This window comes from Crocodylus siamensis, chromosome 14 (genome assembly GCF_052110815.1).
Source record: "Crocodylus siamensis isolate JL-2025a chromosome 14, ASM5211081v1, whole genome shotgun sequence".
NCBI lineage: Eukaryota > Metazoa > Chordata > Crocodylia > Crocodylidae > Crocodylus > Crocodylus siamensis.
Genome location: NC_143408.1, coordinates 3,847,805 through 3,864,043, shown reverse-complemented (window position 1 = coordinate 3,864,043; position 16,239 = coordinate 3,847,805). Strand labels below are relative to the sequence as shown.

Here is a 16,239-nt window from a genome sequence, read left to right as displayed (position 1 = left end):
GCTTATAAGAAGTGGAAACTTGGACAACTGCCTAGGGAGGAATATAAGAGTACCGCATGGGCACACAGGGATGAAGTCAGGAGGGCCAAAGTGCAACTGGAGTTGCAGCTAGCAAGGGATGTGAAGGCAACAAGAAGGGTTTCTACAAGTACGGCAGCGACAAGAGGAAGATCAGGGAAAGTGCGGGTTCCTTATCGAATGGGGGAGGACGTAGAAGAGGCTGCAGTGCTCAATGCCTTTTTCATCTCAGTCTTCACGGGCAAGGTCAGCTCCCAGACTACTGCACCGGGCAGCACAGTTTGGGGAGGAGGTGAGCCCCCGACAGTGGTGAAAGGGCCGGTTAGGGACTATTTAGAAAAGCTGGACGTACACGCCTGTTTCCTCAGGAATCTAATGGCTGCACTTGCATTTTCAAGGCAACGTTGGATTTCTTCATCGATGCCAGCCTTCGGCAAGAGACGGCTTCCGAGGCACGGGAAACACTCAGCGTTCTCCAGTCTCACCGTAAACTGGACTCCTTGAGAGCTTGTTGATGGAGGACCTTGGTCTTCTGGACGTTAAGCCGCGGTCCCATTTCCTTGTATGCCTCGGTCAAGACGTCAACGATTGCTTGAAGGTCTGCTTCGGAGTCAGCACACACTATAGCATCAGCAGCGTACTGGAGCTTGATGACTGAGGCTGGGGGTGGTCCTGGTTTTGGCTCAGCGTCGGCTGAGATTAAACACTTGACCATCCGTTTGGTAGCTGAGCTCCACGCCGACTGGAAGCTTGTCGGTGGTCAGATGTAGCGTCGCGATAAGGAATATCGAGAAGAGCGTTGGAGGGACGACACAGCCTTGCTTAACTCCTGCCTTCATCTCAAAGGGATCGGCGATCGATCCGTTACTGAGACCCACTGCGAGCGCACCGTGCAGGTGCAGGCAAAGAATGGCGATGCATTGCGGTGGGCATCCTCACGTCAGCAGGGAGCGTGCCTTTACGTAATTTGGGGACTCCCTAGTGGACCTCAGTCGTCTTTGTCCCAAAAGCCACCAGAACCTGGTAAAGCAGCAGTGGATACACGACCAAGTCGTCTCTATAGAAATGGATGGAGTTAGCAAATGGGGATATTTGGTTCTCACATCGTGGTGCCAAGTGAAAACACAACAAGAACCACCTTCTAGTGATGGACTTACAGCTATCATTCAGTAGCCCTTTCTGCTCATCTCGGTAAGATGCTGACAATAATTCCTAATCGCTCATTAAGGCTTTAAAGATATTTAGAAAAGCGGGCACTCATCGTGAGCAGAGTGGAGTCACGCAGCAGAATCAGTTTGCTTTTCCGAGCCACCCTCTGCTCAGATCATAACTTTAAGCCAGGACCCCACGAGATATGTACAGTGGTTGGCAGAGTGGCGTCCTGATTCCACGATAGGCATCTCTTGGCACTGCCGTAGCGCGCTTCATCTCTTTGGGCTTTGCTTTCTTGTCTGCAGCATTCGAGATTGCAACCTTTCCTCTCTCCCTGCTTGTGTCTTGCCTGTTCCAGTTGCTCCCACGCGCCTACCCAGGGAGTCCCGTGCCCCCGCGCGCAGATGCCGCCCCAAGGAGCACAGCCAGGCACGGCTGCCTCTGCTGCCTGCCTGCAGTTGACCGATGCCTGTAGCTGATGATGCTGGGGAAGGAGGGGAGGCGTGCTCGCCCTGTGCCCAGCAAAAAATCAGGGGTGGCCCAGCCTCTCAGCTACGCTCAGCAATCGCCAGCAGCCAGGGGAGCCCGCAGGGAGGCATGCAGGAGCACCCCAAACCTGATGGCCTTAGCCAGTATAGGCGGCCTGCGTCTCCCCCTGCATCAAACATCTGTTCTGTTTGCTCCTGAACTAATCTACACCACTTACAGAAACCCACGTAAATTTGAACAATTCTGCCTCTGGCTTTTTGAACGCCTGGACTTAGCCTCTATTTGCACACCATTACATCTGCTTCTTTATGCAGATGGATCTGGACCGTACAAAGACACAAGGAAGCAAAGGAAGGCTCTTTGTGTCCTCCAGCATCCAACCACTATGTCATCCAAGGAGGATGCTAGAAGACAATCGTTCATTAAAATTCACAGCCCAGCTATCATGATCGGTGAGCAGTGCCTGGGGTGTTGCAGCATCTAATGCTAGCAGCTGGAGCCTTGCCAATAAATATAGAAGTAGACCTGTTCCTGGGGTGTGTGTGCCTCAGTTTCCTTCGCACAAGACTGCCCAGGCACCGCGTCCGCCACAAACTTAATACAGCTTGTAAATGCTCCGTAAGCCTAACTTAGATCCTAACATTATATCAGAAACGAGTCCACAAATCCAGTGTATTTTTGCAATATATCCAAAGCTTTGCTATTATTTGTTTAGGTGCATTTGGGACTTACAAATTTGCATAGATTTGCCAGTGCAAACATTTCTTTCTTTTCTTTTTCCCCCTTTCCCTGTAAATATTCTCCTTCCAGCCGTTGCAAGGAAAAATGCTCTGGACAGCACAGGAAGAAAAAATCTATAAACGTTTTATAGAAATCATCAAATAGACATTTTTTTTAAATACAGAAACAGGACTTCTCCTCTTTGGCATCTATAAAATGGTCAGTATTGTTTCTATAAAACTTTCAGAGGTGGAGGTTTTTTACATATATCCCAACGCACTTGGATATGTGCATTCTTCGTAGAAAGTCGCTATAAATGTCCCAAGCAATTCCGGAATGAAAAGGGTGATTCACAAGAGGGCACTGTCAAAGTTAGAGCCCAATTTTTTTTACTCCTTTACACGAATATAGATCTAATGTTGCCAATCCTTGCACTTTTCATCACAAATCTCTCAACACTGGGTGCATGCATCTACACGAGACGCTCATGGCGCAGTAAACTAACTCTACTGCACGTTCGTGCGACACGGATAAAAACCGTCTAATGCACTAACAGAGAGAATTAGTCTACTGCACTTTAAAAGTGTGCACCATTGGTAATGATCAGGAGCACCAATTATGGCACATTTAATTAGTACCTGTTATTATAGGTACTTTAAACTAAATGCACCATAATTACAGTGCATTAATGCACATGCAGACATACCCACGTGGTATTTTTTCTTAATGCCCCAGCTCTGGGATGCACGGGATTGTGTGAGGATGTGTGTTTGCACTTACTCATTTAAAAACTGTGTTTCTCAACCTCGTGTTTGCATCAAAAAGCTTAAAAATACGACCCAACTCGGAAAGCAGATGAAAAGAACCCTGAATTTCTTCGTTTTGACATAATCCTTGCTGACTTTTCAGCCAAGCTCATCAGCTTTTTAAGGCGTGATCTGTGGAGGCTTAGGGATCACACTGTAAATCCAGAGTGACTTCAGTGGAGTTCTTCACTGGTGTAAATCTAAGGTAGCTCCAGTTATTTCAGTCGAATTGCTCTGAATTCACAAGCGTGCCCGTGGGAGCAGAAACTTTCACGTGAGGGCTCAATCCTTCTTCCACTGAGCTACAAAACTGCCTTCCACAGAAGCAGCATCAGGCCCTAAATGAGATAGAAACCAGCCCTTAGATGAGCTTCCACCCACTGAAACAGGTACCAGCTTGTTGGAGATGCCACCTATTATTATTATCATTATGAGGCTTGCCTCATTCCTGACTGCAGTTAACCCCTGGGAGAAAGCAGAAGAAACAGTAATGAGCTGAGTGGGAGCAATGCTGTCTTAATGCATGAAAATCCCTGGTCCTAATTTGCTTCAGTTTATTATACAGCCATGTAAACAGGCTTGATAGAAATATCATGGAGCGGGGAGGGAGTGGGTTGGACTCGAGACCCATTGCACTCCTGCACTAGTATCTTTCTATCCATGGAGTCACCTTTGGATTTACAGTGTTATACGGGAAAGGAGAACTAGGCCAGAGGATCTGCAGCCTGTCAACGGGATGCCGAGTAGCTCCTCTTCCTTCGCCTTTTCCCACCGGCACCCACAAACTGCAAGGCACATCTGTATTTTAGCTGAAGAAGCTCCTCTGTGTCCCAGGTTATCTGTTTCTGCATGTTTTCCCCTGGCTGCTACTACAATATGTTTGACCACCCCATGCACCAGTGTATTTAGCTTCCCTGCATTCCTGGTTCATAGGCAGAGACCATGACTGTTGCCTCTTCAGAGACCAGGACCTGCAGCAGAAGAGAAATCCGGGCTAGGTTTCACAAAGCTGCCCAAAGGATTTGGGTGCACGATTCCTATTAGAACAACCAGGAGCTGCAAAGCCAAATCCCCCAAGGCAGCTTTGAAAAAGCTCCCCCAAGGGGCTTTGCCAGCCGTCACCTGGGAAATCTGCAGCAGGGCCGAGAATTGAATCCAGATTGCCGGAGAGAGACTGCAGCCCCTTTGCTGATGCCATGGATAGTGGCCATTGCTGGGATAGTGCGCCTGTTGAGTTAACCTGCAGGCAATGGACCCCGGACCCTATGGATCTGGTCATAGCTAATCTGATCCAGCCTCTCTGCGGTATTTCAGTGGGACCAGAATTAGCAAAGCTAGCTGCTACCCTGCACCCTCACAGTGCCTCCGAAACTCCGCTTTCCATGCCCCCTAAAAGACAGCATCTCTGCAGCCACAGCGTCCTCGCTGCACTGGTGCATTGGTCCGACACTGCGTCTTGGTTGATGGGAAAGTGCCGCATGGATTACGGAAGATCTCACCCAACTCTTCATTGTGAAAAAACGCAGTTCCCTAGAGCCCTGCATGCACTATGCCACTTGCATCTTGAGAAGCCAGAGGAGACATTATTTCTTTCCAAATGCTTTGCTACTGCCACTTTTGCTTTGATAATTTATTTTTAATAGTCCAGTTACAAATGAGACCGAAAAGGAAGCACGTTGCCCAAATGCTGAGAACATGTATTTCAGTATTGCTTTCCCCTCATGCCTCCTAGGCCTCTAATAAACCACAGAGTAACATTAAGAAAACACTAAAAACCCTTTATCTGCCGAGATTCAGGGAGCAGCGCAGTGAGCAGTCAATAATTAATTCTGCATATTTGCAATCCGTCACTGCAGGCAGGAAACCGGCCACGGAGGCTGGGAGTTCAAGCGCTCAGAATATCAGGACCAAATGCCCGGCTGTGGCTAATAAAGTAGGACACGTGCCACCTGTCGTGATTTGTGCTGGGTCATTATCCTGTTCCATGTAGGATGCAGGAAGGGCTGAAATTATGATTTTTGGCTTCTTACAGCATATGTAACTCAGCAGCCTTCCCAAGCCCCCTTCCTCTTTGTTAAGTTTCATGGCGGTCACGGGGGAAGACACCTCATTTGATGGCTGGGGTGCAGGGACTGGAAGAGGTTCAGTCACAGGTAGGCAACTGGATTGGCAGCTCTACTTCACCGCTCCTGAAAAACCTAGTGTCTCCTGCACCACTGCCTCACTCTGGTTGTACACCTAGATCTTGATCTGGTTATACACTGAGATCTTGTCTTGATCTGTCCAGAGCAGGGGGGCCGGACCCAACGTTTTCACAAGGTCCCTTCCAGCCCTAAACTTCTGTGAACCTGTGATCCTGTAATCTGCTGAGTGCCATTGGCTCCCACTCATATCAGGAGGGATCGAGATGTTCAGCACCATGTAGGAAGGGCTCGTCTTCTTTCAGGGTGAGAGCCAAACCCCAAAGCCCATCAGAGCCAATGGGAGGACTATTACTGACGGCAACGGGCTTCGAGATCAGGATTTCAAGCCCTGAAAGCAAAATGTCTCGCATGTGATTTAATTTCCTTGATACTGAACATTATTTAGTAGTATTATTTGCAAGTTTATGAAGCACCTTACAGAGCACAGTCATAATTCTTGCTGACAGTGTAGGACCAAGACGTGATTCGAGGGAGTCTGAGAACAGAGCGTGTTGTAAGATGGGAACCACCAGGTTACAGCTGTGAGGTCACCAGGTTACAGCTGTGAGGTCACCAGGTTACAGATGTGAGCTCACATGCTCATTCTGTTAGCTCATGCGTGGAAATATGCCTTATGCTTAGAAAATAAGGTGGTGATGGGAAAACATTCAAATCCAGTGGTAGAGGAGGGGGAAAGAAATTAAACGTGGGTCCAGTAAGTCTGGAGCTCGTGGCCTGAATTTCTACACCAGGAACCCAGAGGAAGGCTGGGTATGTGATTCACGAGACCGGGGGTCCATTTTCAGCTGTGCCACAAACATCCTGGGGGGCAAGTCAATGAGACGCCCCCCCACCGCAAAACCCATTTTCCTAACTCTGCATCGATGGAAAGGAGCCCTGGGCTCCTCCGCACGAGAGGATGCAGCTGCATCCGTGGATTGGCAGGAGAAGCTCCATGCAGAGGGACTCGGTTGCAGTGCTACGGCTTCTGGGATCCCGGCAAGTAGGGCGACACGGAGCCGCTCAAGAGGCGGGGCTGAGCAATGATACAAATACCGGGGAGCCGTGCAGCTCCCAGCACGCAGCAACGGAAAGTAGGTTGCTTACTGCCTCTTATGCCTGCGAAAATCTGCAATCGTAGATGGCCCAGAAGGAACCATTATGACCATCCCACGTGGCCTCTTGCATGGCACCGACTACAGTCTATTACCACCGCTACGCCCCCCTTCTGTACGGCACCGCCAAAACCCCCCTTTTGACTCATTCCATCAAATGATTGCGCTAGTGCCAGCCGGGCGTAGCTGTCAAGAGAATCCGGCCCAAGGAATCAACAAGAAAATGTCCCCCAGGCGAGGAAGAAATCGATACAAGACTCACACAGAGGTTAAAAATACATACAGGCGCTAATTAGCCGGCGCTCCGCTCCCGGTCTCCAAGAGGCACTTGATAAAGGACATGGCACCATCCAGGTAAATGGTGCAGTTAGCCTCAATTGTTTGAGTTGCCTATTTATTTCGTTCTCCCCCCCCATCTCCTTCATGTAGGTCAGATGTCTTCCCGAGGGGGTTTCTGTTAATCTCCCTCTTAGGATCTCAATTACACACTCAACACAGATTAACGACAACAAAAAAAAGATAATAGAACAGTCAAAGCAAGAGGAAACCTCAGAGGAAAACACAGTGCACTTAGACCAGAACAAATAGCAACGAATTCGCTGGGAAAGAAAAATCAATGCGGCTGATATTTATTACAGTCTTTATGGAAGGAGATGGGACTCCAAACAGAGCCTTTTTCAAGTTCTGGTCCACTTGGGTTTGGCCATAAACAAAAATAATGAGTGTTGTGCGCAGCCTTTCATTACTGTTTCATGCCCAGTACATTTTAATTAGGGTTAGGAAAAAGAGAGGAAAAAAATAAAATAAAATAAAACCCCGGCTAATTCATAATTTAGTATCTGCACTTTGCAGGCATCCGTTCCATCTTCCAAAAGCAATGGGATTGGGTAGCCGCTGTTCAAACGGCCTTTTGATGCCGCACATGAAGAGATAATGGAAAGCCAGGAGGGGGAGCGGGGCAGGAGGAGGCAACCCATGCAGTGTGCACAGAGTCGAATGCAACGTCGCATCCCGCCCAGCATTAGGGGCTGTAATTCAACACCAGTCGGAGCAGACGTCACACCGCTGGAGCGCAGAGCGCGCTGTTCTGCACATTGGGTTCGTCAAATGTTGTCTCCCGCAACAGTCTTGCAGGCAAGCTAAGGAAGTACAGGTTGGATGAATGGACTGCAAGGTGGACAGAAAACTGGGCTGGAGCATTGGGCTCAGAGAGTAGTAATCGATGGCTCAGTGTCCAGCTGGCAGCCGGGATCGAGTGGAGCGCCCCAGGGGTCGGTCCTGGGGCCGGTTTTGTTCAATGTGTTCATCGATGACGTGGAAGATGAGATGGATTGCACCCACGGCAAGTTTGCAGATGACACCAAGCTGGGGGGAGCAGTAGATACGCTGGAGGGCAGGGCTAGGAGTCAGAGCGACCGAGATGAATTGGAGGCTTGGGCCACAAGGACTCTCACGAGGTTCAACAGGGACAGGGGCAAAGTGCTGCCCTTAGGACGGAGCAATCCCCTGCACCGGCGCAGGCCGGGGGCGCCTGGCTGGGTGGCAGCTTGGCAGGCAAGGCTCTGGGGGGGCAGTGGACAACAGGGCTGTGCAAAGCTTCAGGTGGTGATTCAATTCGGAGGAGATTTGGCCCAATTTGGTGGCCAAATCTCTGAATCCGAATCGAATCAGGGAACCAATGTAAAGGTCCAAATCGATTCAAAGCTCTCCGAAGCTTCGGCAAAGATTTGGAGAGCGTTGATGATTCAGGCAGGCCCCAGTGGCCACAGCAGGGAGCTGCAGCTGCTCCGAGCTGGTAACTACTAGGGGCAGGGGAAGGGACCATGGAGGGACCCCTGCCAGCCCCCCCCAGCCCCCGCCTGCTCCCCCAGCCTCCCCATGGCTGCCCCACCTGCCCCAGCTCCTGGTACTTCAAAGAAAAGCCCCAGTACTCACCGGGTGCTGCTGGGTGGGGGGCGATCCCCACTGCCCCTCACTGCCCCATGCTCTGCACAAGCCCCCTCGACCTCCCCCCCCTGCTCCCCCAGTCCCCCCCCCCCCCCATAGCTGCCCCATTTGCTGGGGCCCTGGCTCTTTAAGGAAAAAAAAAATGAGAAAAGCCCCAGGAGTCACCGCCTCTGGCTTTGGGGGGCTCATGCAGAACCCCCCACATGGCGAGGGGCAGCGGGGATTGCCCCCTGCCTGCAGCAGCAGAGAGTCCTGGGGTTTCTTCGGGTTTGGTTTTTTCCTTAAAGGGCCGGACCTGGCCCCTACAGGGCACCCGTGTGGGGGCTGGGGGAGCGGGGGGGCAGTTGGGCTTGATGTGACCTCCTGAGATCCCTTCAATCCTCGTTGTCTGTGATTCTGTGAATGTATCTAGCTTCCAAGAGTAGCCAAACGTACCCTCCAAGGAAGACAAAGGGCCTTACCCCAAACACATATACAAGTACATGTGTGTGGACACAAGATAGTCTCATATATCCATATCTGGACCTGTATGAATTAATGTCTACAGATGCCTGTACACAGGCAGGGGGTTATCTGTGCCAGCACATAAATATACATGTATGCACAAGCACGAATGTATGCTGTACACTTGCCTGCGTGCAAACACGCAGGTATGGGAAAATCCATAGATGTGCTTACGTATGTATATACATGGTTCCAGGCACGCACAAGTACATGGACACACGGAGGCAGCATGTGTGCTCTACCATGCATTCACACACATTAGCAACATCGATCAGGTTCCTTCTGGAGCATGTGATTCAATTGCCCTTATCTTAGCATGCATAATTGGAAAAGCTATTATTGGTCATAAAAATTTTCCCGAATTCTGAATCTCTTGGTTGAGTTCACACCAGGATCCCTGATATCAGCTATCACTTCACAGCTTTGTTAAGCAGAGCATCTTTCAGGCAATCAATATATCCCACAGGGCACTAGACTCAAAGAATCGAGGTGCCTGTCCACACCTCGACACCCTCTAGCCAAAGGTGGGCCAAACCCCAGGATCTGCCAAGAGTGGCAGGCAAACAAGTTGCACAAACAGAAGACCAAGGAGGTTTAGGGCAGGCTGTAGTAATGACCACGCTGAGCATCCTGGGGCAGCCCGGGATATTCCCCTGTGTTTCTGGTTTCTGACAGTTGATATCAACAGTCCTTGCTTTTGTGGTCCTGTGCACTTCTCTGATCCAGATCACGAGCCAGTAATGCCTCAGACTTAGCCCCCTGTTCAGCAAAGCGCAGCGCGGAGCACGTGCTCAAGTTGCATCCAAAACAACAGGATTTTTAGGCATGTGCATAAATACTTTCTGAACCAGATTCATTCCTGGTGTGTTTCCAGCAGCGCATTATGCCAGCAGCAGATTTGGGGTATTTCTTTGCCTTGGGCTGCCATAGCCAGCTGTAAATTTGGTGCGACTCACCTCTCTCTCTGGTTCTTTGGGTGGGAACTGAAATGATCTAGACTAGGATATTCAGTAAAGAAAGAAGCAGTGTTTTTATCCAACTTAAACTTCCCTTGCTGCAACTTGAAACTATTGCTCCTTCTTTGGTCATCTGCCCCCACTGAGAACAGCTCACCGCTCTGCTGAGTGGACCAGCATGAGCCAACAAGCCAGTAACCCCATTTAAACCCAGCTTCTGTGTTGGTTCTGCGCCTAGTGGAGAATTTTACCCATGAGACTGAACCACAAAGTTCCTTTGCCCTCATCATAAATTAAATTAGTGCCACGCTCTTTAAACAGGGGGAAACTGAGGCACAGAATGGTAAATAGAACGGTGTGTCCTGCCCTCTCAAACCCTCCTGCCTTAGCAACGTTTCCACCTGGATGCCTCCCATCACATATTTCAGAGCTTGTTTGCATTGAGGTCTGAGTCCACTTGGGGAGTTGGAAATCTGATTTGGGGCAAGTCCTGTTCCACGCCTGGCTTGAAATCAAATTATTTTAGTTAGGGCAGGGAGGGGAAGAGAAATAGAGCGGGTAAAGTAATAGCTACTGTCTAGCATAGATAAGCCAGGCAGGACCAAATATTAATTCTGAGTCTGTTAGCATGCCAAACAAAGGGAGCCATAATTCCATCCACCTGTCCAAATCAAAGAAAATTACTGTCACTGACGGTGCATAATTCAGGAGTGATAAATCATTAAAACCGGATAGAAAAGGTAACATCCAGTTATTTGATACTGTTGGTAATGAGCCTGCTTGAAAGGGGAGTTCCTCTGAGTCACTGCCTTGAGTCTCCTCTTCAAACAGATCTGTAGAGAGGCTGTTTCAAAATTAATTTTAATTGCAAAATATGTGTTGGGGTTTCTTTTGCAGGGCCAGAAGCCAAATACAACAGGACAAGGCCCTCCTGTGCAGCTCCTTTCCTTCTTGTCGCCATAGTGGTGAGTATCGCTGGGTTGGTACATGGTGCTACTGAAGCACTGGGCACCATTTGAACTTGCGCCTGGGGACCACAACACCTTGAGCTGGGTTGGAGCAGCCCCAATTGGCAAGGGAGCAGGCGGGGGGTCAGCCTGCCAGTCCAGAGTGGCTTCACCCCAGTTCAGTGGGATGCAGAAGGTCTGGCTGGGGCACGAGGATGCTCTAGTGCGGAGCTAGCCAGCAGGCAGCCCCTGCCCTGAAGCACCTTTGTGCCCCAGCTGGCTGGGTCAATGTCTACACGTGCACTGCTTTGGAGTAAAAACCTCCACAGCAGGGTAGTACTTGTGTTGACAAGCACTATCCTGCTGCAGAGTTAATTCGTTTACTCCAGCTTAATAGGGGCCTATGTGTACATGTATGATGTTTACTGCACAACTAATTAGACTACTCCGCAGTAAACATCTCGTGTAGATGCACCCAAAGAGTGCAAACTTATATGTCATGACAAAATTATACACCATTTCCTTCTTTACGAAATCAATTCATTTCTAAGGGCCAGAGGAGATTTTTGGATCCTGCTCAGGTCTGCCATTTCCTCCTCCTAATCCAGTGATTTTGGGTTATCCTGGAGGAGGAGGAGGAGGAGGATAATCACAACGCCAGGCACAAAACAAAGAAAGAAAAATCTCCTGGGTTCGGGGAACAAAAGAAAGCCATGTCTCAAGCTGTGTCTCTGCATGAAATGGGAAAAGCTGAAGCTTTTTGCAACCACCTGGTGCTGAATTGCCACTTAAAAGAATTATCTTCAACCTTATCCCTGGAAAAAACAGCTATTCATGCAGAACAGACAGACAAACAGAGCAAAAGGCTGGAAATTATCGTGTAGACCTGCCCCCTCCCTCCCACTGCTAAAAGAGATGAAGAAGATAAGATAAAGTAAATCAGTACCAGGGTAAGCTATAGGTGTTAAGTATGGAGGCAAACTTGCGCATGGAAAGATCTAATTCCTTACCACTTTTGAAATCTAAATGCCTTCAGGATGAATATTTTTTAGATCGTTTCATCCCCTCTGATAATCAAGCATCTTTAGGTGAGGATCCACTGATAACGGTTTCTGCCCCTACCCAGAAAAACGAGGAACCCATCCTTGCTTTAAGATCTATGGGCAATGACACCTAGCGAAGAGGAGTGAATTCAGCACTGGTGTGAAAAACAATGTAATGACAGGCCTGGAAAATCACAATTCACTATTAAGCTACAAAGCAGGTGCAATGAGAGTATAGGTCTGGGAACGCTGGGACATATGAAATAGGATAACAAACCAGGGATCCATCTTTGCCAGCATCATATCTCCACCACTGGCCAGTACTAGCTGCTTCAGGGAGAGGTGCAAGAAAGAAATTCAGCAACACGCAATTATGGACTAATGAACCTAGGGGAAATGCTTCTTCATCCCAGACAGTTTTGCTGTTGGCTTATACCCTGAAACATGAGAGTTTTTACCGTCAGTATATTTTTACTGCCTATTTATTGTCGACATGCATGTTTTTACCACTCCCATCAACGGATAAGCCTTTTTTTAACTCAACCAAAGTCTTGGCATCAAGGATATATAGAAGGACCTTTCCAGAGCGAGGCAGTGGACTTCAATTTGCAGGCTATCAACCCTTGCTTTCTTTTCTTCTTTAATCATATCTAGCTGAAGATAGTGTCTCAGTAGCTAGTATATGGATAAATGCACTGCAGCTGAGCACTGATCTATCTATCTATCTATCTGTCTATCTATCTATCTATCTATCCCATTCTCTTTCTTGTGGTACTCATACACCTTCTTTGCCCTAGCGCTGACTTCATTTGAAATATAATAATAAAGGTTATCCGCCAGGCTAGTACAGTCTCTGATTCACAATCCAGAGCTGTTGCCACCGGCTTTATGTCAAGATTAAATTATAATGATTTTCACAATGATATGTTTTAATTTCAGATGTTAAGAGCTTCTCACATGTGCTCAGGAAGACACATCAGATGAAAAGAGGCTCTTCTCCATCTCGCCATCAGTTTTAAAAGTTCTTTCAAGGGCACCAGCAGGTCACCAAACCCTGTGCTCCAGCCATTAATATTCCAAAGGGACAAGATTGATATTCTCGAAAAGTCATTTTTTTAGCAAATAACCTGTAGCTGAAAGTATCCACTTTCCTGGTCAGAGAGTTTCATATTCAGGACTGAATGATTTTTTTTTTCATCTTCTTCTTCTTGGTTGAGATCCTCAACTGGCGTAAATCAGTGCAGGTCCTCTGAAGTCAATGCGTAGAGCACCGTGTGCTTAGACTAGCTGAGGATCCTGCCCAGCACACAGTAAAATGGTTGTAAAATGATTCTCAACAAATGAAGAAGAAAAAGAAACTTCTTGCACTTGCAAATACACCAAAATGGAAAAGAAGGCATTGTCGGAAGTATTTAAATTAGATTTTAGAATAACAGCAATGAATAATAGATTGATGCAAAGATTAAAGATTTCTTTTTAAACCCACTAAGATTGTAGAAGCACTCCTGGTCTATAGGTTAATAATGCATTCGGTGCTCATGGTGGCAAGGACTGATTCTGCCTTCATGTAGGGCCCATTCCTAGGCTCAGATTATGATACCTTTCCCGAAAGAAATGGGGCAGTTTGTAGAGTAAATTCTTACTGGAGATGCACGTGGCATAATCTGGTCTCTAAACACAGGGGTGACTTGACTCAGTGGAGTAGCCCCATCAAGGTCCAGCGTAAGTTAACTGGTGTGCAGGATTTTGCAGAGGTGTAAAACAGTGGTCAGTCCACAAGGATCACTGGAGCTTGGGGACCTGTTGGTTTCGGTTCTGCATCCTTTCTTCTCATCACATATTCTCTGCCTTGGAGAACAGCCTCACTAAAGTCAACGCAGTGAGATACTGCTCACCGCAGTATGGCACAGTCCAGCCAACAGGTGAGGGGTATAATAACTGCAGGCTTTGGGCCCAGTTCTTATTCATGCAATGGCCCCTTTACACAGCTCTAGCAAGAAATTGCATTTTCCCTTGCTTTAAAGGGTCCTGCCAGAGCCATATAAAGAGCCTATATTGTAAGAAAGACTTGGCTATCAATCTTCTTATACATTTTGGGCAGCAAATGACTTTTTGGGTGTGATTCTCCCTTCCCCAGCCCCGTGTGTGTGGTCACTAACCGTAGCACAAGTTGTTGTAAAAGAGCAAGTTTACACCAATGACCCTTAGGACTGCGAACCTGAGCCCCACTGGGAATTCAAGCAATGTTGCAAATTGGCCCTTGACAGCCAAAGACTCCAGACCTCTCCTTCTGATTCAGGAGGATTTAGGTGTGCTTTGCATCCATTTTCTGCTGTCGCAAATGACTGCCCCCAAGAGAATTGGACCCTACCTGGGACCTTGTTATTAGCAATTCTGCTTCCCGTGTGTCTTTGAGTCGCAGGGCCTGCCTTTGCCAACACTAATCAGCTTTTCAGCATTGCTAGCAGAGCTGTAGAGTTGTCGGGGAGTGAGCCAGAGTCTCTCCTGACACATGCACCACCACAAGAATTGTCAGCTGCAGTCTTCCCCCCAGGATATTTATTAGAGGCGGTGATGTACGAAGCAGAAACAACTCAGCTGGAGTTTCACGATCCATGTGGCATGTGCAGTGCCCGCAGTTAGGAAAACTTTGCTTGTTTGCCAGAATAAGCCTAAGCAAGATGGAGAATAATGCTTCAAAAGCATCTGTTTGCCAGACACTCTCAGGAATCTTTATAAAGCTAGGCAAGTATTTCTGTACATATTTTACAGATGGGGAAACCAAGGCACAAAAAGGTTTGGGTCGACATTGTCCAAAGGATGCTGAAGTCAGTGGGAGCATTGGGGGTTCAGCACCTCCAAACGATAGGCCCGACCAAGGCTGTTACATGTTGGGCACCCATCAGCTGAGGCTGCCTCAGATCCAGGGCTACTTGTGAATATTTTGGCCTTCTCATGGAAATTCGGTCATGCAGGGAGAAATAGAGACCAGAGGCAGTGGCCACTCTGTCCTCCTTTCTATCACGCTGCTTTTGACATATAGCTCTGATGAAGCATTAACAGCCCGGCAGAGGTACTCATGCTTGAGGCTCCTTGGAAAGAAGAGAGCTCGGCCAAGACAACCCAACTTGCATGCAACTCCGTGCTGCCCTTCAACCATTCCCTGGGCCTGCTTGTCCCACGTTTCCCAATTACCACCACTGTCCGAACAATGCTTCAAACCCTCCCAGCACCCTCGCTTCTTATCGCTCGATTTCGTTTGCATAGCTTTTTTAACAAAGATATATTTTACTAATGATCACAAGAGCAATGGGAACGCAGATAAACACATTCTTGAATACATTTGAGAACAAACCGAGATCCTCCTTCCAGAGGAAGAGGCTGACACCCCCAGGTGCATCGCCATGAGCCATCCACTGAGCAGTTGTTACTGCACAGGGTGGAAGACCTTGCCGGGCCAGGGATCTTGTTGTAGAAAGTTGCAGTCTCTGTGTCCAGACCTGATGGTCCTCTCTGGACGTTTCCTGCCACGCCTCGGATGAAGAAAGAAAAAGAACCAAAGAAAGATGTAACCTTGGGAGGAAGATCAGATGATCGCTCCTGTAACTTAGTGGGCTGTCTCGTCTTCACAGGGCTCCGCCATCCCATCCCCTGCCCTCTTACCACTCCAGATGTTTTAGTGCAGATGTTATTCTTGCGTTTTTCTCCAGCTCATTAGTCCTCCCTTGTAGGGATCATACTTCTGTGAATCTCTATTTTACAAGTCCTAGGAAATAGGACCTCTGATCCTGGGGCTTCCTATTAAGTTCCCGGCACCCATAGATCATAAATCCAAAGTCTCTCCCACCCCTTGTGGAAAGGATAACGTGGGGCTGTGCCCAGCGTCCCCAGAATTCACTCGGTCTCCGTTTTTTTCTCTTTCTAGATGCTGGGAATGGAGACCCTGCACTCACTGACCTAGATCGCCATCGCCTTCTGCACGGCACACCCACCTCGTCCCTCTTCTCAGGTAAGTCAGTCTCAGTGATATAGTTCTCTGCCATCTCCAGCCGATCCACCTAAACACCGCACCTCCATGCGATCCCACGAGCCTCTGCTCACACCGCTCCCCTCTCTGGGGAACTAACTGCTGGTCCGTTCCTGTTTCCACATCCAGGACCATCGATCCAGCATAGGCTCCAGTTCGCTGCCCCGCTGGCCCCTCCAGCCCGTCTTCCTAATTATCCTCCAAGGCCTTCTGCCCAGCCCTCCGCTTGCTTGGTCTCACTGCGCAGGTAAGTTTTGCTGCCTGTGTTGCTCTTTGGGTTTCCCGTGGCGGGGCATACTTGCTGGCCCGTCACACAGTTATTTAGTACTTGC

The 16,239-nt window shown here is 48.5% G+C and overlaps 1 long non-coding RNA gene across 1 annotated transcript in view; it reads left to right on the top strand.

The window, feature by feature from the left end:
* The window catches only part of LOC149853207 (uncharacterized), a 107,352-nt gene that overhangs the window by 50,586 nt on the left and 40,527 nt on the right, over window positions 1-16,239 (top strand). The window contains exons 2-4 of the long non-coding RNA XR_016439194.1: window positions 10,788-10,855; window positions 15,806-15,889; window positions 16,037-16,154. This is a non-coding gene — a long non-coding RNA (uncharacterized LOC149853207). The remainder of the gene's footprint in view (window positions 1-10,787; window positions 10,856-15,805; window positions 15,890-16,036; window positions 16,155-16,239) is intronic.